The sequence below is a fragment of the Podarcis tiliguerta genome (assembly GCF_965153285.1).
Source record: "Podarcis tiliguerta genome assembly, chromosome: 2".
Lineage (NCBI taxonomy): Eukaryota > Metazoa > Chordata > Lepidosauria > Squamata > Lacertidae > Podarcis > Podarcis tiliguerta.
Window position 1 is genome coordinate 102,836,840 of NC_139535.1, and position 22,155 is coordinate 102,858,994.

General features: G+C 44.3%; 2 long non-coding RNA genes across 2 annotated transcripts in view; both read right to left on the minus strand.

Moving 5' to 3' along the window:
- The window catches only part of LOC310671712, a 129,352-nt gene that overhangs the window by 36,828 nt on the left and 70,369 nt on the right, over positions 1-22,155 (minus strand). The window lies entirely within an intron of this gene.
- Positions 1,973-14,879, minus strand: LOC310671764. Its single transcript, XR_014508164.1, has 3 exons — positions 14,483-14,879; positions 3,660-3,818; positions 1,973-2,062 (listed from the first exon to the last, which is right to left on the minus strand). It is a non-coding gene; the product is annotated as an uncharacterized lncRNA (long non-coding RNA).

The following is a 22,155-nucleotide window of genomic DNA, read 5'->3' on the forward strand; positions in this document are numbered from 1 at the left end:
TTTGGATTTGATATCCCGCCTTTCACTCCCTTTAAGGAGTCTCAAAGCGGCTAACATTCTCCTTTCCCTTCGTCCCCCACAACAAACACTCTGTGAGGTGAGTGGGGCTGAGAGACTTCAAAGAAGTGTGACTGGCCCAAGGTCACCCAGCAGCTGCATGTGGAGGAGCGGAGACGCGAACCCGGTTCCCCAGATTAGGAGTCTACCGCTCTTAACCACTACACCACACTGGCGTTAAAAACTTCCCTAAACAGGGCTGTCTTCAAATGTCTGCTAAAAGTCAGATAGTTGTTTATTTCCTTGACATCTGATGGGAGGGCGTTCCACGGGGTGGGCGCCACTACCAAGAAGGCCCTTTGCCTGGTTCCCTGTAACCTCACTTCTCGCAATGAGGGAACCGCCAGAAGGCCCTCGTAGCTGGACCTCAGAGTCTGGGCTGAACGATGGGGGTGGAGACACGGGGCCGAGGCTGTTCAGGGCTTTAAAAGTCAGCATCAACACTTTTAATTGTGCTTGGAAACGTACTGGGAAACTCTTGCTTCTTGACTGATGTGTCCTTTAAGCCTTCCATGACATTGCCCATTAATTTCAATTGAAGGAGCTGCTCTGTTCATTGAAACAAATAGGTGGCCAGTCCAAGAAAGGGAGCTTGGGAGCTCCTACGCATACAACAAATCATTGGGAAGTGGTGGTGGTGGACGATGATGTATGCAACATTTCAGAACAATTGCCCGAGTTTTTAAAAGACATCCCAGTGTATAAAGGCATTGGGCATCCAAATTCCAGAGAGTTTCCTACTGCCTCTACCAGAGTCACTTTGTTTCCAGCTTATAATTCATTGCAGTTTGTTGTATACAATACAATCTAGAAATGGGGAAATCTCTCGCTTTCAGTTTCTCTTAGTTCATTTTTCCAGGCAATCTGATTTTGATATCAGTTTGCATTGCCCCCCCCCCCAAGTTCTCATGGGTATTAATATGCATTTTCTTGCACGGTTTCCCCAATATTTGCACGCAATTTTGCCTAACACGTGGATTTTATTTACAATAAATTTGGGGGGCCCAGCACTCAAAAAGGTGACGCAGCTTCAAGTATTCCTGGAGGAAGCTGGTCCTCTTTTAATCCCCTGGGATCGGCCCACTCCCAAGCCCGGTCGTGATTGGCCAATTGTGTGAGCGGGCTGAATCCAATCGCCGAGCGGCAAGCTTAGTCCTAGCACATCCTTTGCTGCCCAGGAAGTGGCCGAAGAGGTGGGGCTTCTGCCACCAAAATTGTGACGGGCACCCACAACGGCATCCACCACAGAGGGTCAACAAATTTATGAGCACTTTATTTGCATTTTCGTACATATTCTTGGCTGGAGAACTGCTTTGCCTTGGTGCTCCTATTGTTCTGGAAAATGCGAATTGGCATAGTGTTCACTCTCAGTGTGAACTGAACTGCTTTGAGTTTTTGTTTTAACAAGTTGTGTATGAATTTTATGAAATAAACAAATACAGTCGTACCTCAGCTCCTGAATGCCTTGCAAGTTGAACGTTCCGGCTCCCGAACGATCAAAAACCAGAAGTGAGTGTTCCGGTTTTTGAACGTTCTTTCGGAACCCGGACATCCGGAGGGACTTCCGATTGGCTGCAGGAGCTTTCTGCAGCCAATCACAAGCCGCGCTTTGGAAATCAAAACGTTTCGGAAATCACACTGAAGAGCCAGTGTGGTGTAGTGGTTAAGAGCGGTGGACTCGCAATCTGGTGAACCGGGTTCGATTCCCCGCTCCTCCACATGCAGCTGCTGGGTGACCTTGGGCCAGTCACACTTCTCTGAAGTCTCTCAGCCCCACTCACCTCACAGAGTGTTTGTTGTGGGGGAGGAAGGGAAAGGAGAATGTTAGCCACTTTGAGACTCCTTCGGGTAGTGATAAAATGGGATATCAAATCCAAACTCTTCTTCTTCTTCTTCTTCTTCTTCTTCTTCTTCTTCTTCTTCTTCTTCTTCTAATGGACTTCCAGAACGGATTATGTTCGACTTCCGAGGTACAACTGTACTCAAATTTCTCCCCCATGCCTAGCTATAGGACAAAAAGAGAGAGTTCTGTAAAGTGGCGCTTCTGGCAGAACAACATATACTGTTTCCTTCCTTTTTCCCTCACACACTTCTCCCCAAACTATCCACACACCTGCACTCCCCAGCCATATCCTCACTATTGCCACACAATTCACTGGGGGGAGAGAAGTGCCCCTCTTATTCAAGTCATTCATCACAATTCGCTCATTCCTAGCATGTTTGGGAAACTTGAACATGGTTTAGATGCTTAACCTGGAGGCACTTGTGCGCTCTTGTAATGGAAACAAAGCAAAGACATTTCAGACTAAGGTTCGGAGTGCTCTAAAAGTTCTTGACTATAATGCTATGTTGTCATCTGCCTCTATCTGAGCCCTGCAAGAATACAGAGCCCTTGTGAAGTCAAAGAGCGTGGTAAACCCATTTGGCACAGGCCAAAGGTTCATGCACTGTGGACTTTGCTTAATGCACCCAGTGCCAGCCTTTAAATGATACCTGTCAACTGAGCACATCTCAAAGGGCAGAGTATGCTCTTCTCTTTGAACTGCTTTTCACCCTCTCGAGCAGCCCATGTGAAATGTGAAGTGCCAAAGGGGCTCCAAAAAGCTTTTTTAAAAATTGCAGGAAAGTTGTTATTTCTTTTTTAAAGGGTCGAGATTCCAAGGGAAGGAATGTAGCGCTGTTGACATCAATGCAAGCATGCCACTGGAGAAGACTCATAATACTTGGCAGTGCTTTGTATGATGCGGGATCAATTATTTTTGTCTATGTGAAAGTTTGCTTGGTCTCCGGTACACACATGTCTCGAAAGGATCTTTCCCCTTTTGACCTTTCAAGGGGAGATTCACACTGGAGCCTTCTGGGTGGGCTAGTGATTGCTGAATCGTCACTCTATTGTGTGCCCTGATTGATCTTCAAGGCATGATGTGCGGAGTGAAGAAATTCACCAGCTTAATGGCGATATGTAACCACCTTTCCCTTTGCATATATATCCCGTTACTCTTCCCTGATCACATCTAGACTTCGTTATCTCTCGCCGCTTCAATTTCTAAAGTTCATTGTCATCTCTTTGTGGCAGAGGCCTGCCTTATCCTGATGTTACTCTATAAAGCACCAGGAACATGGATGGCACAAGACAACCTACTTCGTCAACATTGTCATTTGCAACTGAGCGGTCAAATGAGTCTCTATAGCCAGGGCTTTTTTTTTCATCCAGAACTCGACTGAACTCAAGTTCTAGCACCTCTCAGTAGGGTTCCATTGTCGAGAGAGGTGTTCATGGTTTCCGGCACCTCTTTTTCTAGAAAAATAGCCTTGGTCATACCCATATGCCAACTTAGAAAACATGTCTAGTTCCCCTGAAGTCAACATCTACCCACTGACTGCTGCAATTTGGCTGTGAACCACACCCCCTTTATTATTATTATTATTATTATTATTATTATTATTATTAATTGAATTTATATACCATCCTATACCCAGAGGTCTCAGGGTGGTTCACAGAATAAAATCAAAATATAAAACCACAAAATACTTAATCAAAATAAAAACAACAACCCAATAAATAACAACTTTAAATGTTGTGGGGATCCTAATTAGCAAACCTGGACAGAAGCCACTTGTTGGAAAGACCATGATATTAGAAATGTCTGTGGCAACTTTTATTGGCATCCAAATTGGCCGGGTGGAATATTACTTAATTATCCTCGAAGTGCTACCTTCACTTTTCGCCAAGACCTGCAACTTGTGAACTGCCTTGAGACCTGTGGGTTTAGGGTAGTATATAAATTAAATAAACTGGTCAGTGAGGTCATTCATAATTCTTTTTTTAGAAAAACAAAACTCTCCCCCCCACCACCACAGATGGAGGACTGGGGTTGAAGGATAGGAAGACACAGTTAGATCTGTCCACTGAGCTGAAGTCCAGATTGCTGTACATCTAATTTCTGTGAGTGCACCCAGTTTCTGCCATCCAATTCCTGTTCAGATCAGAAGGTGCCTCCCAAAATCTGCAAAGAGCAGATGAAAAAAGCAGTTGGGGGATTTGCCACAAGAACATTTCAAATGTTTAGAGAATCTGCTGCTGGGTCTTGCCTGATTATCTCTCCTCACCCAATATTTCACTTTAACCTACTCTCATGCCAAATCCCCCCAGTCGCTTTTTGAACTTGGAGGTGAGTGAAGAGAAATTTGAGGGAATCTTGAGCAGAGCAACTTCCAAAGAGAAAAAACGGGAAAATAAATATATATGTTCACAGAACGTGTGCTTTTATACCCCTTTGGATCCTAGCCTTTGGATATTCTACAGATCACACTGGTATGTGGGGCTACCTTTGAAGGTGACCCAGAAACTACTACTAATCCAGAATGCGGCAGCTAGACTAATGACTGGGAGTGGCCACTGAGACCACATAACACCGGTCTTGAAAGACCTACATTGGCTCCCAGTACGTTTCCAAGCACAATTCAAAGTGTTGGTGCTGGCCTTTAAAGCCCTAAACGGCCTCGGTCCAGTATACCTGAAGGAGCGTCTCCACCCCCATCATTCTACCCTGACACTGAGGTCCAGCGCCGAGGGCCTTCTGGCAGTTCCCTCACTGCGAGAAGCCAAGTTACAGGCAACCAGGCAGAGGACCTTCTCGGTAGTGGCACTCGCCCTGTGGAATGCCCTCCCACCAGATGTCAAAGAGAACAACTACCAGACTTTTAGAAGACATCTGAAGGCAGCCCTGTTTAGGGAAGCTTTTAATGTTTGATGCATTACTGTATTTTAATATTTTGTTGGAAGGCGCCCAGAGTGGCTGGGGATGCCCACCCAGATGGGCGGGGTATAAATAATAAATTATTGTTATTATTGTTATTAGTAATGTGTTGGTAAATAAATGTTGATATGTTTATAAAGTATGCTTTCGTACCAGGCCAAGCAAAGCTCTAGCCTAGCTTGGGTGAGGGCCATTTAATGAATGAATAGCACATCATTTCCTGTACTAATAAGAATAGGAATGTAATTAAAATTGTGTCTTCTAAATATTTGCTTGTGGTTGGTGAAAAATATGTAATTTAACTGCCTGGGAAACTGTTGGAATAGCTGTTTCACTCCGGATAATGTTCAGTCCCCAAGGGGGGGAAAATAACTAGCCACAGACCTGAAAAGTTTACATATGCACCTTTGATTAGACCTATTGGTTTTACAGGGATCACAATGCATGCAATTCTGGTTCATTCTGGCGCAACATGCCGAGAAGAACTTCCTAGCAGATTTGTCCTCTCAGCGTGCACAAAGCAAGACACTTTGTTCTTTGCCAGATCAGGGACGAAACTGGCGTGCTATGAAAAGGATTGATTATCACTTTAAAGCAATTAGATGTCACAAGAGAACAGAAAAGTATGAAACATTTATATGCAGGAATCTGCCCTGGAACGGAGATGAAACGCTCCCTTCAAACACAGCCTATGCCCAATGTGTCAAATGTGCAAGACTGCGGCTTGGTTTTCATCATCGCAGAGAGTGACTCTTTAACAACCTTCTTAATGAGAGAGTGGAATAGATTGTGGCTGGCATGGTTTAGGAAAGACTTGAGGGGTGATGTACTGTACTTAGATCCAGCCTTCTGAATATCAAGAGAGAGATGGGGAGGGGGTACTTTCCGTCTGAGCATGAGCAAAGATGTAGCCCAGAAGGGAGGGAGGAGTAGATTGTAGAAGTGTACTGGGCATTTAGGGGCATCCCTGGGCCCCATTCTCACGGCAATTTCTGAGCTGGTGAAATATCGCTGCCGAGACATGAAGCTACGATTTACTGAAATCCAAATTCGGATGACAATTTTCTGTTTCACATGACTCAGTTGGCAGAACATGAGACGGGGTATGAGCCCTGTGTTGGCCAAAAGTGTCCTGCATTGCAGTTGTTTGCACTAGATGAACCTTGTGGTCCCTTCCAATTTTACAATTCTATGGTTCCCTTCCTTCAATCCCTATACTGTGTGAGTGTCTGGAGGCGGTTGGAGGATGGATGGCGACTAACAGATTGAGGCTGAATTCTGACAATACAGAAGTACTGTTTTTTGGGGACAGGGGGTGGGTGGGGGTGGAGGTCTCCCTGGTCCTGGATTGGGTAACCGTGCCCCTGAAGGACCAGGTGCGCAGCCTGGGAGTCATTTTGGACCAGCAGCTGTCTATGGAGGTGCAGGTCAATTCTGTGTCCAGGGCAGCTGTTTACCAGCTCCATCTGGTACGCAGGCTGAGACCCTACCTGCCCGCAGACTGTCTTGCCAGAGTGGTACATACTTTAGTTATCTCTCGCTTGGACTACTGCAATGTGTTCTAGGTGGGGCTACCTTTGAAGGTGACCCAGAAACTGCAACTAATCCAAAACGCAGCAGCTAGACTGGTGACTGGGAGAGGCTGCCAAGACCATATAACACCTGAAAGACCTACATTGGCTCCCAGTACGTTTCCGAGCACAGTTCAAAGTGTTGGTGCTGACCTTTAAAGCTCTAACCGGCCTCAGCCCAGTATACCTGAAGGAGCGTCTCCACCCCCATCGTTCAGCCCAGACACTGAGGTCCAGCTCCGAGGGCCTTCTGGTGGTTCCCTCCTGCGAGAAGTGAGGTTACAGGGAACCAGGCAGAGGGCCTTCTCAGTAGTGGCACCCGCCCTGCGACATCCCATCAGATGTCAAGGAAATACAACAACTATCTGATTTTTAGAACACAATCCTGTTTAGGGAATTTAAAAAAAATGTTTAATGTTTTATAGTGTTTTTAATATTCTGTTGGGAGCCACCCAGAGTGGCTGGGGAATCCCAGCCAGATGGGTGGGCTATAAATAAATTACTACTACTACTACTACACTACCTTCAAGTGAAACTATAAGTCCAGCTAGCTCAGTATCATTTACAGTGGTCTTCCAGTATTTCACTCAAGTGTCACTCAGCAATTGAACTGAACACACCATTTGTGCTTATATTCACAATACTGACGATATCTTGCCATCAGTCTTTTAAGTTTGCCTACTCTGCTTTCATTTAGGATGGCCGACTTTCTGATGAGCCCCAGCTCCTGTGATGTTGATACCGGCTGGATTTTGAGAAGACAGTATAAGATTGCACTGTTGAAATCATGAAATTAAGGGATGTGCCTTTTACATACTTTTAAGTTAAAGATCTGGAAGTAGGGGTGAGGGAGGAATTTGATTCAGCTTGTATTTAAATCTGAATCTTTCAAATTTGCTCATTTCAAATAGATGAACCAATGCACATCTTTCTGTTGAAATTCACACTCAACCGAATTTTGTAATGCAGTTTGCCAACCAACCAATGTTTACAAAAGTGAATGTCTTACGTAAAAGTGTACATAACTATAAAGATATCCATGGAAAGAAGATACCAAAATGCATATTACGGAAATTGCTTGTAAACATGTGTACGTTAGTCAAAAATGTGTTTATTAGCATAAATTTGCACTAAAGTGCTGCTGATTTTTTTTTTTTTTTAAATCACAAATTGCTGCAGAATATGGATCACTGAAATTTAGATTGGCAAAATGGGCAGATCTTTCCATCTCCTTCTGGAAGTGATCAAAAATTACTCTCTGTGTTCGTAGCTACAGTATTTGGGCGCATTAATTTATCTGCAAAGCAACCGAGATCATGACACTTTTGTGAAAATAAAATTAAAAGACAGAGGAAACTGCTAGGATTATGACAGAACTGCTTGAATGGTTCAGGAACAGAAAGCATAAGATGCCCTTTACTGTAGGGTTAATCAGGGCGCCTAACGCTTTTGTTTGTGTGCGTATACTGAGAGGGAGTGGTGAGTTATATTAAAAGGTTTTTATGTTTAATCAAAGCAGACAGTTGGGTAATTAAAGCTATTAAAATTGATAGGGCACTAGGCCTAGATAAATTACATCCTAGCGTTCAGGCAGTTGGGAGGGCCTCTGGCAATTATTTGGGTGGGAAGAGGAAAGTGTAGAACAGAATTTGAAGCGCAGATAAGCGCCAAAGTACATGTTCAGATATATCACACAAAGCACTTAATTTATAGGTTTTTTTTAAAAAAATAAGTAGCGATGGAGGACGATGGTATATCCCCCAAAGGAAGGAGCATAAAAAACTGAAAGCCTTTCCCCACCCCACAGTTTATTATCGAAATTACATAGCACCCTCAGCAGGGATGGTGCCTGAAACTAGCATAAGGGTGGGGAAGACATATTGCTGCCCTGAGGTCTTACAATCCCAAGGTTTTAAAAAAGATAATCAAAAGAAACAATAGAAGTAGGGAAGGAAGGAGAGATGATAGGGACAAAGGATGAAGATAAACAGGTTTAGGGATATCTCCACAGGCTTCGGGCCAAACCATGTGCATGTTTGGTTATAAAGTGGGTGCATGTTTTTCTTCTTTCTTTCTTTCTTTTTTTCTTTCTTTCTTTCTTTCTGTTATGTACTGAGTTGAATAGGATCCAAAATGCAGCAGTCTGATTGGTCCTAGAACAATAGGATCCAAAATGCAGCAGTATGATTGGTCCTAGAACAATGCAGCAGTATGATTGGTCTGCAGGAGCCACCCAATCCGGCTCCAGATGGAAGTGAATCCACAACCTGATTGGCCCACAGGAGAATTCCGGAATTAGCCAATCACGTGCAGCCCATTGTGTAAATAATGTATATAAAGCAGATACTTTGAGGGGACTTTCATTCCTCCTCACCACTATGAGCTGAATAAAGAGCATGAAATCCACTCTCAACTCTGAGTATATATGCTTTAGCATTAGCCAGGCCATATTCACTGCTGCTCTCAATTAATTCAGTCATATTGAAAAGCAAATTGGCACCCAAAGAAACCCGACACAAACAACCAAATGGCAGGGACTCTTTCCCCCAAGCTTCTGTTCTCCGGTAAACACTGAGATCTACGTAGAAACCAGGAATGGCTCCCTGGACTTCAGGCTGTGGCCAGAAGGTATTTTTAGACACAATTATTCAGAAGTGGTGGCTCAAGTTCGTGTTGAGGCAAGTCACGGAGGAACCACGCGGAGGCTGACAAGCCCAGTTGACTTGGCGTGGGATGCAAACTCCGTCAGGTGCTAAATGCTAGCAACCTTTTATGAACCACCATGAGCTGCGAGAGTGTAAACAGACTGCTGACAGACACAGATGTAATTTTTGAGATTATTCCTGTTTTAAATTTCCTAAAGCGGTGTTCATGCCACAGTAGGACTTTTAGGTCTTATGAGAGAAAGATCTCCCTGAGATATGGTTACATTCTGCAACATTCCTTTTAAACTTAATGGATTCCCCACCCCCAGAAAGTGCAATTCTGGATTAAATGGGAGGGGTGTGGGTTGGCATGGCAATGACATCATGTAGATGCTGAAAGAAAACATGAATGCATAAGGAAGAATGGCTGAATCTGTCGATTTCAGTTTCCCAGTTTCCCAATCCAAAATTCATTTTTCTAGCTTTCCACATTAGTTCATGGATTTCTTTAAAAAGAAGTTCCAACTGAAATTTATCAGGTTAGTCTTAATTTATCCTAATATAGACATTTCTGTATGCAATTATGCCTAATAGATACAGTTTTGCCAAGCAATTTCCCTGAATATGATGCTTTGCTTGGTATGTTATTTTCACTGATGTATGCATGCCTATTTCAGTTTATCCTGCCCCCTTTTTACACAATAGTTGGCTGGAGCACTGGATTGCAAATAAATAAATGAATAATAATAATAATAATAATAATAATAATAATTTATACCCCGCCCATCTGGCTGAGTTACCCCAACCACTCTGGGTGGCTCCCAACAGAATATTAAAAATGCAATAAAGCATCAAACATTAAAAACTTCCCTAAACAGGACTGCCTTCAGATGTCTTCTAAAAGTCAGATAGTTGCTTATTTCCAGTACATCTGATGGGAGGGTGTTCCACAGGGCAGGTGCCACTACCGAAAAGGCCCTCTGCCTGGTTCCCTGTAACCTCACTTCTCGCAGTGAGGGAACCGCCAGAATGCCCTCAGAGCTGGACTTCAGTGTCCGGGCAGAACAATGTGGGTGGAAACACTCCTTCAGGTTTACTGGGCCGAGGCTGTTTAGGGCTTTAAAGGCCAGCGCCAACACTTTGAATTGTGCTCGGAAACGTACTGGGAGCCAATGTAGGTCTTTCAGGACCGGTGTTATGTGGTCTCGATGGCTGCTCCCAGCCACCAGTCTAGCTGCCGCAAAATTCAGAGACGTGCGGATTTTAAAGACTGGCTGAGTTTTGGTTCATTTAATTGTTTTCAGAAGGTATGAATTTGGGGAGTTTGCCTTTCAGTTTAACTGAACTGAATTTCTCCCCCCGTTCCTATTGCATGAGGAGCACTGAGCCTACAATAAGCAGCCCTCTGGAGTGCTCTCAGTTGCAAATCCCACTCTCCCCATAGCTCCTCACTTCTTTCTCTCTCTCTCCTTTTGCTGGAGTTTCTATACAGCAGCAGAAGCTGCCAGGGTGCATGGCCTCCCCGTGTAGCTCACTCATATGACGGTGCCAGCTGGAGAGCCCCTGCTGACTTTTTGCTGACGCACCAGAAATATATATGTTAGGAGGCTTTCACTATTATTATCACATTATAGCTCTCTCTGGCTTTCTTGCAGAATGGTAAACAATAGCAGGGCTTCTCGGAGGTCATGAATCCATAAATACACACACCTCTGTGTGTGGTCTTTGCCAACAACCTTTGAGAGAGAGAGAGAGAGAGAGAGAGAGAGAGAAAGAAAGAAAGAAAGAAAGATGAGTAAATGCGAATCCAAGCAACATGTGGGCATGTTTTGACACCATGACCTGTCGATATCCTGTTTACCATAATTTCCTAGAGTCGCATATTGGAATTCTGCTACTGACTGCGTTAAGAGAACATCCATTGTGCAGTGTAGGGTGTTTTTGGAGACATTTGAGTCAGTTTGGCATAACTTTCTCTCTTTTTTTCTCCACTGAGGAATGCATGTGGAAAATGTTAGTCTGGAATGCAAAAATCCATACGTATTTTGAAGTAACGCTCGAGAACTGGGGACTTGCTTTCCGCCGACTCCTGTTCATGGATATTCTCTGAGCGAGGGGGGAAAAAAACCCATCTACAAATGTAATTCTTTCTTTATTCTGACATAATGCTTTGTAAGCAGATTCCTCGACATGCGGAGGAAAACTGCTCCATATAGGAACCGGCTCTTTGGGAGAAAGCAGATGTAAGAGTTTAACAGCAGTCGCTGCAGGTTTATTTCTGGAGAGGGGATGTAATTCTGTAGCAAGGCGCATACCTTGGCAGTGCAGCTGCCAGTCAGTGTAAACACTACTAAGCTAGATGGGCCAAGAGTTGGATGTGGCAGGAGGCAACTTCCTGTGCTCCGTTTGTGTTATAAGCCTGGTTTTTCATTGCACTGACCTGATTGCAGCAAGTGGGATGTTTGATCAGCTCCTGTCACTCCTTCCCTTCTTTCTGTGCAGGCTTCACCAACCTGGTGCTCTCCCAGTGGCGTAGCGTGGGTTGTCAGTACCCGGGGCAAGGCAAGTAATTTGCGCCCCCTAACCCGGGGCAAGGCAAGTAATTTGCGCCCCCCCCGGTGCACTGTCCCTCCCCCAGATAGTCCCTCGCTCTCTCTCCGCACCGCACCGCACGCCTGGCACCCTCCCCTCCACAGTGGGCGGCGACCCGGCGGCTCGGATCGGATTCGCACAGCCAGCACTGCAGTGAGAGAGAGTGAGTGAGCCAGGTAGGGGCAGAGAGCTGCGAGTGAGCCCCCCAGATGTTGCGCCCGGTGCGGCCGGGCCCCCCTGCACCCCCACGCTACGCCACTGTGCTCTCCAGATGTTGTGGACTACAAAGCCCATGCTGTCTGAGGCTGATGGGAGTATTCCATAACTCCCCCTCTATTTATTTTTTTTTAGCTTTAGGAAATATGGTTTATTCACCTACTGTATTTTTCGCCCTATAGGGCGCACCGGCCCATAGGGCATACCTAGGTTTTTTTTGGGGGGGGGGGGAATAAAGAAAAAAAAATATTTCCCCCCCAGGCGCGGCGCTGGGGCGGGGAAAGCCTGAGCTTCCCCCGACCCCAGCCCCCAGAACAGGCTGCTATCCACAAGCCTTGGGAGCCCGGCGGGAACTCCCGCGGGCTCCCAAGGCGTGCGGAGAGCTGTCCGAAGCCCGGGGTGCGCTCCGCTGCGCTCCCCGGGTTTTGGGCTGTAGGCAGCTGTCCACAAACCTTGGGAGCCCAGTGGGAACTCCCGCCGGGCTCCCCAGGCTTGCGGATATCTGCCCGAAGCCCGGGGCGCGCTGCTCATTGCGCCCCAGGCTTCGGGATGCAGGCTGCAGTGGGAGGCCCCATTAACTAAAGTGGTGCTTCAGGTTAAGAACAGTTTCAGGTTAAGAATGGACCTCCAGAACGAATTAAATACTTAACCCGAGGTACCACTGTACTAGGTAAAAGGTAAAGGACCCCTGGACAGTTAAGTCCAGTCAAAGGCGACTAGGAGGTTGAGGCACTCATCTCACTTTTCAGGCTGAGGGAGCCGGTGTTTGTCCACAGACTGCTTTCTGGGTCATGTGGCCAGCATGACTAAACCGCTTCTGGTGCAACAGAACACCATGACGGAAACCAGAGCGCACGGAAACGCCGTTTACCTTCACACTGCAGTGGTACCTATTTATCCACTTGCACTGGTGTGCTTTCGAACTGCTAGGTTGGCAGGAACTGGAACAGAGCAACGGGAGCTCACTCTGTTGTGGGGATTCGAACCGCCAATTTTCTGATTGGCGAGCCCAAGAGGCTCAGTGGTTTAGACACAGCGCAACCCGCATACTAGAAAATGATAGGTATGGTGTTTCTAAGACAGGTGTGGGGAAACTGTGACCCTCCTACAGCTCCCATCATCCCTCACCATTGACTTTGCTGGCTGGGACTGATGGGAGTTGGAGTCCAAGAACAACTAGAGACTCATAGGTTCCCCACCTCACCCACAGTCTAAGTGAATGAAAACACTAACACCAGAACGTGTGTAATGATTTGATCATTGTAGTGATAAGAAAGCACTCGAGTCTCTCTTTTTTACAGCACTCTGGTTTGGGACTCCTGGCTAAACCTGAGCTCAGCAGCTGTCTTTATATATATCACACATTTTGGCTGCATCATCTCTGTTTGTTTGTTTCTGTGCTTTACGGCTGCTGCCCTGTCTGTTATTCTAATGCAATTTCTAGCATTTTCGTATGTTTTTATGGCTTGCTCTAAGAACAACAACAGCTTCATCTCCAGACCCAAGCTAAACAAACCGGGCTGGAAAAGTTCAAAACCAAACACTTTGCTCCTGTTGATGAACTGGAGGCTTAAAAAGTAAAATAAAATCCTACTTAAGCTTGTAAATCAAAAAAGGCATTTGCCTGCTTCTTAGAAGAAAGCAAAACAAACAACACTTCAGATCCTTAGAGGGCCACCAACGGCTAGGCTGCCAAAACAGCTACAGATCGAAAGGACTGTTACCAATACAGGAAAGGAAAAGAAGTTTTGTTGCAGAGGTGTAAGAGGAGGTGTGGCTGTAAACAGCTGCTCTGGTGGCATGTAAACTCCACATTCCCTCTGCCAGGAGACAGAAGCCTGGTTTGGTTTCTCCCAACACAGGCTGTTAACTTCTCATCCTTCCACATCAGTTTCAACCTTAAGGATGGGCTTTCAGTTTCAACCTTTCAATTTCCATTGCTTTCTCTTTTTTTCCAGCCTTAGATTCACTTCTCCACACTTCCAGGCAAACACAACATTTCTCCCCACCCTTGGGAAGATAACATTTTTGTTTGGTTAGTTGCTGCTTTTTAAAAATCCTCACAAACATCCACCAGCACGCAAGTGTGAATTTCACACAATACACGCATGCTTGCATGTAATTTTGCCTAACGCACACACACACTTGCCAAGCAATTGTTCCTAATAAGATGCATTGGTTTTCACCGATAATAGATGGGTTTTTAGGCACACTTTACCTCAGGATATGCATTTTTGTATACGTTCTTTGGCTGCAGAACTGCACTGCAAAATCTGGAGGTGTGCACATTGCGAAGGATGGCCGGCTTTTGGTTCAAATTTGACAAATTCTCCTTTAAAGGTAAACTGAATCCAATTCTTCCCCATCCAAAGCAAGGGAAGGCATGAATTACCCCACACAGAAATTGTTTTCTTTCTCTTTCACCCCTCTCTCCTCGCTTCTCACCGAGTTTTAAAGCCTAAGGTTTCCTCACAACTTCACCACTACTTGGACTGACACTGGTGTGTGGAGAAGCCTTGTATTTGGGACTGTTTATTATTAGGGGTGTTAATAGTTGCTGCACTGAGGAGATGTGCTTGGAGGTCTAGCCTCAGTGCCCAAGAGCTTACAGACATTGGGCCAATGGAAGGTATCAACTTACCTGTTTTGTGGCTCTCATTCTCCTGGATCAACGTCATCAACAGGTGGAGTGGGCAACTGGTTCAGCACTGAAGGTCATGTCAGAAGTATATCACTGAGTTTTGGATGGCCCATCACAGCTGATTGATGTAATTTAGATGCCTGTGGGCTGGCACAGTCCTCCTCAGTTTGTGTACCAGAGTGCTGTAGTGAGAACAGCTGCTGTAATAAGCAAGCAAGCAAGCAAAATAAACTGAGGTTCCTTTAAGTCCAAGCACAAACACCCAGAGGATGCCTGCTGCAGCTCTGTATGATTTATCTTTCAGGTCTCGCCTCCTTCTCTCCCTCCTCAGCAACCTCTGCTGCATGGGATCGATTCTTCTGCATGTCTGGATCATTCAATTGCTCCCGATGTCAGCAGGGTAGAATCATAGAATCATAGAATCATAGAGTTGGAAGAGACCACAAGGGCCATTGAGTCCAACCCCCTGCCAAGCAGGAAACACCACCAGAGCACTCCTGACATATGGTTGTCAAGCCTCTGCTTAAAGACCTCCAAAGAAGGAGACTCCACCACACTCCTTGGCAGCAAATTCCACTGTCGAACAGCTCTTACTGTCAGGAAGTTCTTCCTAATGTTTAGGTGGAATCTTCCTTCTTGTAGTTTGGATCCATTGCTCTGTGTCCGCTTCTCTGGAGCAGCAGAAAACAACCTTTCTCCCTCCTCTATGTGACATCCTTTTATATATTTGAACATGGCTATCATATCACCCCTTAACCTGCTCTTCTCCAGGCTAAACATGCCCAGCTCCCTTAGCCGTTCCTCATAAGGCATCGTTTCCAGGCCTTTGACCATTTTGGTTGCCCTCCTCTGGACACGTTCCAGTTTGTCAGTGACCTTCTTGAACTGTGGTGCCCAGAACTGGACACAGTAGTCCAGGTGAGGTCTGACCAGAGCAGAATACAGTGGCCCTCGGAAGATAATGCCTGTTATTCTTTCTTTTGGGGCCAATAGAAACACAATTAGAAAAGGATTATGGAAGATTGCTCCAATATATGATTAAAGCGGCGAGATTGCTCGATGCACCAAGATGGAAAGACACAACCCTACCCCACTATAGAAGAATAGCTGATAAAACTATTGAACTTGGCTGAGGTGGCAGAGTTAACATGTTTGATTAGAGAACAATCACAACTAACATTTGTTAAGGGTTGAAAAATTCTTACCAACTTTTTTGCATGAAAGAGAAAATGATCTTGTAGTATCTGGATTTGAAGACTGAAAAAATACTGGGTTCTAGAATGGTTGGATCTTATGGAGTGAATGTCATATGTAGCAGCAGGACAGAGACCCAGAAGTCCTTTTATTATTTTCTTCTTTATCTTTATTTCATTTCTTTCTTTTCCTTTTTTCTCACTTTCTCTTTCTTTAGGTTTCTCTTTTCCTGGAATCTCCTTCCTTCTGACATTGTTCTCTTATAGACTAAGTCACTGGTTTATCTCAGTATATCATAAAAAGATACTTTGTAATGGATGTGTGGTTTTGTATATCTTAAAATAAATCCCCTTTCTAAAAAATAGGTAGTGCCTGTTGCATATCTGTATGAGTCACTGCTGTGGTCCGGCCCCCTTAAACCCAGGAGATGCTGAGAATGTTGAACAGGGACTGAGAACACTGATGCATCGCTCTAAATGTAAAACTTATGGAAGCATAAGAGCACATTGTGCCTGAAATTCACATACAGAAAAAGGTGTGCATCTGGTACCAGATGTTTGGGAAATGTATGTTACAACAGAGATGTGGAACTGCTAGCCTGTTGATTTCATTTGGCCTTCTGGGTCTTTTCCTGCCCATTGGCTGTTCGTGGGGAGCAGCAACGACGGAAAGTTTTTGTGAGGGCTTCCACTAGTGAGATTAATCAGTTGAATTTGGCCCCTAAACTTCTGTACATACTGATGAAATGTCCATGAGAAAATTAAAAATTTTCCTTGGATCACCAAGACGGTTTGGAAACTTCAGCTGGTGCAGAATTCAGCATCCAAGCTGATCACCAGAGCAAGGTGGTTTGAGTATATTACACCAAACCTGGTCCAACTGTACTGGCTACCCATTAGTTTCTGGGCCCAATTCAAAGTGCTGGTTTTGACCTATAAAGCCTTAAATGGCTCAGGACCACAATACCTCAAGGACCGCCTCTTTCCATATGAACCTACCCAGAGCCTGAGATCATCTTCTGAGGCCCTTCTTTATATGCCTCCTCTGTGAGAGGTCAGGAGGGTGGCAACACGAGAACGGTCCTTCTCTGCAGTGGCTCCCTGTCTGTGGAATGCTCTCCCCAGGGAAGCTCGCCTGGCGCCTTCACTATACACCTTGAAATTTTCCTTTTCAACCAGGCCTTTGCCTAACTTGGTCTACCTATACCCTTTTAAAAAATTGGGCTGTTTTGGGTTTGTTTTTTATTGGGTTGTTGGTTTTGTTTTGATTTTATGTATTTGATATTTGATGTGAACCGCCCTGATACCTTCAGGTATAGGATGGTATAGAAATTTAATAATAATAATAATAATAATAATAATGATCTGCAGAAGAGCTACACCCCTAAGCTTTCTAATAATGTTCAATCATCCATCTGCTTTTTGGTTTCTCACTTCCCCCCACCCCTCCATTTTCTTTTGGTCATTGTTTTCTTTCCAACAGCAGTGACAATTTTAAAAAAGGAATTAATTTGTTTTGATTAGAATGCAGGCACCTTGTACAAAACCATCATAAACAGGAAGTGTGCAATTAGTAGCCATTTTGCTCTGGTAATTTTGCGGTTGGCAGTATAATCCTACGCACCGCCACACAAAATCCCCTCTAAATCTAGTAGGGTTTACCCCTAGATAAGTGTGTGGTGGAATACGACGTTTTCATGCCAGCCGACAATTCTGATCCACACAAGCAGACCTTGCTGCATTGCACTGAACAGTTCAGACAATGGCTCTGTAATTATTCTAAGCAGGGCATAAAATCCGTTCTGTTTGTTAAAGTGCCAACTTAAATCAACTTTTAGCACAGTACTTACCACTGGGAAATGTTCCTTTGAGGGGTAAAAACCATGTTAAATCTGCAGAAAGGGCTCGTGTAAACGACATCCGTGATCCTCAGCACGCTCCAGTCTATGTGGAAGTGGTATATTTACCCAGCATGTTAACGAAGTTCATCTCCAACAAATTACCTGCCAGGCATGTGGAAGCTTTCATTGCTAATTGATTTTTACAATGTGGTTTAAAGGACATCGTTAACATACAGCACCTCATCCTGGAGTGAGAGAAAAAGATGAAAGCGGTATTTTAAAATTCCACTTCACTTCCACCTGTTGCTATGGGTCTTCCCTGCTTCAATAATATTTAGTTCAGCCTTTTCCTCATCCTAAAGATCAAGGTTATACAACACATTGATCTAAAAGATGTGTTTGTATTCAGGTGGATTTGATTCCGATTCCGTTAATACTAGCGAAAAGCCAAAACAGTCTAGTAAATTAAGAGGGAGCTGAATTGGACTGATGGAAAATGGTGATGGGAGGCGCAGATCCGAATGATTAAGATGCTGACAGAAACTTGAAATGAGAATTGTCTATTGTAGACAACCAATTTTCACTAATGGACTGCGCTCCATTTCATTATCATTACAATGACTGCATTGCCTTTCGGTGCATGAATTAAATGTGGCATTATGGTTCATCCTCAAGAAATGGGAAGGGAGAGATAAGGTTGCGCGTCACTCTCCAGCAAAAGGAACTCTGCCCTGAGCCATTTCTCCCAGTAGTCAAGACGTTTTTACAGCTGAAACATACAAATCCCGTAACATTAAATGGGTAGGATTTAGGTTTGGCAGCACTTACAAAAACAACACAACAAGACCCGGGACTGTTGACAGAATATTTGGGTGTGTTAAAGCCAGAAATGTGAACCTCCTGCCAGAACTGAGGAAAGCCAGACTTTGGTATGTTTAAAAAAAAAAAAATCAGCAGCAGGATTTTCACTTGATGTGCATGTGTTAAAACATGCAGGCTACACATGCATCCTGAGGTCCCAGATTTGCTGAGCTTATTGTCCCCTGTATGCTATTGTCACATCTACTTTTACTTCATTCTTAGGCTGAACAAGACCAGACCCTCCAAGTGTTCCTACTTTCCAGGGACATCCCTGATTTAAGAGAAGCCATCCCGGTTTCTGATTTGATCCCAGAATGTGCCACTTTTCCTTATGATGTCCTTATTTTCATTGGAGAAATGTTGGAGGGTATGGAGTTATTTGACCCTTGAGATGCCTGAAGGCAATCCTATACAATATAGGGAAGTTTCATGTTATATTATGTTTTTATATATGTTGGAAGCTGCCCAGAGTGGCTGGGGCAACCCAGTAAGATGTGTGGGGTATAAATAGTAAAATTATCATTCTGGAATGGGGCGTCCCTATTTTCATCGGAGAAATGTTGGAGGGTACACAAGTCTCCCAGAGCAACCAATAGGACAGTTTTTGTTCTCAAGACACAACACAGAAGTAAAAATGTTTTGGATGGAGGGGGCCAGAAAGCAAGCAAACACACTAGATTTTAGTTACACACTTCAGAGATATGGCAATGGTTTCTTGTTTGAAAACCCCCAAATCCTGAAGCATGCCCAAAACCAAGTGGACATTTAAAAACCTCAATTGCAACATATTTAAATCTTTCCTAATACATAAACTATGCTTGGAACAGAAATCTGAAAAGCAAGGGAGACAAACCATTCCTTAAACACTCCCTAGTAGGGCTGAGGGAAAATGGCCTCCTAATAGTCTCCACACTGTTTGTTGTTGGAAAATGGAGGAGGCATTTAAAAAAACATAAAATTCTAGATGTGAAATTCTCCAGCAGTTTTTCCTCAGAAAATGTTCCTGTGAGAAATTTCAGCTCATTTAATGTTGACTGAAGGAAGCAACGAGCTAAGTGATTACATTATAAGGTAGTTGTGTTATATGTTTTGCATGAAGCACTACTAGGGGTTGTTTCTGTCTGTTTTCCAATGTATTTCTTATTGATAAAAATTTTTGGTGTGGCGCAAGCAATTTCCCCCCCTTCAAGTGTGGCCAGCAGGGGGGAAAATGAGAACAACTGGTGTTAGACCAGTGTTTCCCAAACTTGGGTCTTCAACTGCTTTTGGACTACAATTCCCATCATCCCTGACCACTGGTCTTGCTAGCAAGGGATGATGGGAGTTGTAGTCCAAAAAACAGCTGGAGACCCAAGTTTGGGAAACCCTGGTATAGACAATACTAAGCTGGATGGCCAGTTCTGTAACTATTTGCCCTATGGTCCTATGGAAGGAATAGAGGCAAAGCCCATTGCTTTTTTCAACAATCTTAAAATGCTATTAAATAATATGAAACCTGGATCCACATTTGGGCCCCAAATTCACGGATGGCGAAACTCTGTGTGCAGTGGGGGGTTTCACCAAATATTTTCCATGGGAAGACTAATATTCTTCATCGGTTCAGAAAATGTTTCAAAAATGGGCTAGAAAAGTATTTCTGGGGAATTTTTAAGTTGTTTGTTGTTGTTGTTGTTGTTGTTTAGTCGTTCAGTCGTGTCCGACTCTTCGTGACCCCATGGACCAGAGCACGCCAGGCACTCCTGTCTTCCACTGCCACCCGCAGTTTGGTCAGATTCATGTTTGTAGCTTCGAGAACACTGTCTAACCATCTCGTCCTCTGTCGTCCCCTTCTCCTTGTGCCCTCCGTCTTTCCCAGCATCAGGGTCTTTTCCAGGGAGTCTTCTCTTCTCATGAGGTGGCCAAAGTATTGGAGCCTCAGCTTCACAATCTGTCTTTCCAGTAAGCACTCAGGGCTGATTTCCTTCAGAATGGATAGGTTTGATCTTCTTGCAGTCCATGGGACTCTCAAGAGTCTCCTCCAGCACCATAATTCAACAGGGAAATTTTTTACCTCAGCCCTAATCTAGTTGTAAGGCCCTCAGTAGCACAGGGGAACATTTTCCACACGCACGGTCGCCTGTAGGGATACATCTCTATCATCATTCTAGTTAAAAATTCCTTCCCTTTCCTCACTGTGGTGACACAAGCATAGTCAATTGATGCTGTTGCAAATGCAAGCCCTGTTTGCAAACACTGGCAAAAACGATAAGCCGTTTCACATTTGTAGCAGCGTTTGTGGAGCGTTGCACAAGCCTGTGACTGCCTCTGGCTGCTTTGCGCAACTTCTGAGATTTTGGTCTTGCATCTCCATTTGACTTCTGCAGCCTTGCTCTGAGCTGCCTCTCTGTGTGCCTTTGCAATTCTGTGCTCACAGGGCTGGGTTGGCCTTCCAGCTTTCTCACTCTGAAACACATGCCTTCAGAGGCTTGGCAAATGGCCTCTTCCAGTGTGAGCTCATAATCATACAAACCGTCGTTCCCCCTGACTTTGGTGCTCTCCGACAGCAAGTGAAATTTGCTGTTGAATCATAGAGTCTCTCGGATTTCCATAATCACAAGGCTTGTCTAATTGCCTTTTTTGGGGGGGAAGAATGTGAGCCGGTGTGGCGTGGCAGCGAAGAGACTCTCCTGTGAATCAGGAGTTCAAATGTTGCCTCGGCGGTGTGAATTCACTAAATGACCACAGAGGCAATCCTCAGTTCCAGTCCCCTTCATCTGTAAAATGGGGGGATTATAATACTGACCTAGCTTGTTATAAGGATTGTTATGCATGTGAAACACTTTGAACACAGTTCTTTAGAACTGTCCAGTTCCAGAAGAATAAACAAGAGCACTGTACAATATGTCTCCATCTCTTAACCATTGTCAAAAAAGCGGGAAATTTGTTGTGTGTTGCTTTCACCCTGCTGCCCCTCCCCTTGTTTACTTAAATAAGCTTATTTTTTTTCCATTTATTATAGTAATTTAGTTGAGTCTCTATTTTAAAGACTTATCCAGAGCAACAAATTCATGCGGCACTTAAGGAAAACAAGAATGCAGTGTGACAAGCAAGATCAAGCAGAAAAGCAGCAGTGTTTTTTTTAAAGTAATATTTATTAGATGTTTTATAGTTACAAAAAGAAAAAAGGTAAAGAAAAACAATACAAAAATTCAACAAACAATACATCAAAAATAAAAAAAGAAACAATACAACAAAACAACAAGAAAAAACAAAACATTTAAAAGCACATCCAAATTTCATATCTTTATCTTTCATTTGCTTGTTTCCTCGACTTCCTCGCACCTCCCTTTTTTGTATTCTAATTCGAAAAGCAGCAGTTTCAGAGATGACTGAAACCACCAAAATCCCCAGAGTTCTGTTCAATCACAAACTGCAATATTTTCACCCAACATTGGAATGAGTAAAAAGGAAAACAGCCTGGTCTGCATACACAGCATACATTTAAAGCACCCACCCAAAAATAAACACAGGATCCTGGGAATTGTACCCCCGTGAGTGGTCAACCAAGCTTCCAGGGTTCTTGGGGATGTGTGCGAAACATACCAAAGTATTCCCCAATCTGTCTTTCCCCCAGATGTGGTTGGGCTCCAGCTTTCCTAAGCTCTAGGCGGGATGGCCAATGGTTGAGACTGATGGGGGCTGCTGTCTGATAATGTCTTGAGGGCACTGTAATAAACAAAAATCTGCCCTTATTCCCTTATGGGGAACACAAGAGCCCTTATAGAGTCCTTTGTAGGTT